The 1050-nt window shown below is 53.5% G+C and overlaps 1 non-coding gene across 1 annotated transcript; it reads right to left on the reverse strand.

The window, feature by feature from the left end:
* Positions 1-497: 497 nt before the first annotated feature.
* Positions 498-600, reverse strand: LOC111732728. The gene has a single exon (XR_002777673.1). It is a non-coding gene; the product is annotated as a U6 spliceosomal RNA (small nuclear RNA).
* Positions 601-1050: the final 450 nt, after the last annotated feature.

Here is a 1050-nt window from a genome sequence, read left to right on the forward strand (position 1 = left end):
AATTGTTGCATAATTACTGGCCTAAGGTTGCCTATTGTTAAATAAAAATCCTGAGGTGCTAATGTTTTATTGAACGGTACAAGGAGATAAAATTGTAATATCTTTTCCTGAGCAATCGAAGCTGCTCATTTGCAGCCAAGTGACAACCCTTAGTCATCTTAGGGACGAGGCAGATGGGTTCTGCCTGGGCTGGAAGTCAAATGGGAAATATTTGCTTTGGGGGAGGAAAAGGGAGCTGAGCGGCTCCGGGACGCACCCTGACAGTCTCGGCGTGTGTGCGTGTCACGGGCGGGGTGAAGGCCTGGCTAACGACGCACACGCGCTCCCCGTGAAGGCTGAGTCAGCCAGCCGTTCTCAGGCAGCTGAATGCCACGAATGGCCTTTCCCATGAAGGACCATTCCTGCCACACACTGAAGGGACGCTCAAGTAGAGACGGGTGTGCAGCCACCGTAGTGGACCAGTGGGGTCCAACATCCCTCCCTCCGCGGCATTGGTTTTAAATACGGATCTCTTCGCGAATCTGCGTGTCATCGCTGTGCAGGGCCCATGCTAATCGTCTCCGTATCGTTCCGATTTTAGTGTATGTGCTGCCAAAGCAAGTGCCCTGTCAACTCGTAAACACTCAGGACATCGAGGCACTAGAAAGTTACCTGGCGCCACCAGGTGACACGCCTTTAATATTCCTCAAATCCACCCCTCCCTCCTCGCCACACCAACTCTCTACTCCACGCGGCCACCTCCCTGCCTCCTACCTGTGTCTCCTACCTGTCACTTATCTCTCTCAGTTTGCTGAGTTTCCTGCTACCAGCCAAGGGATGACTTGTCAGGAGCCGACCACGTGAAGGAAAAGGAAAAACGCTGGAGTCAAACCCGCTGCCTCGCCAGGACAGGAAGTCATAAGGAAGCGTGGGAAACGCCCTTCGATTTGAGCAAAAAGTGTCTGGCCAGTTTGCTCTGGCCCCTCCGGTGTCCCATCCCTTGGAAGGATGACATGAAACAGGCCACTGTTTCTGCTGCTCACCCAGGTGTGTCTAGCCAGGGAAATGGGG

The sequence above is a fragment of the Pteropus vampyrus genome, unplaced genomic scaffold (genome assembly GCF_000151845.1).
Source record: "Pteropus vampyrus isolate Shadow unplaced genomic scaffold, Pvam_2.0 Scaffold485, whole genome shotgun sequence".
NCBI lineage: Eukaryota > Metazoa > Chordata > Mammalia > Chiroptera > Pteropodidae > Pteropus > Pteropus vampyrus.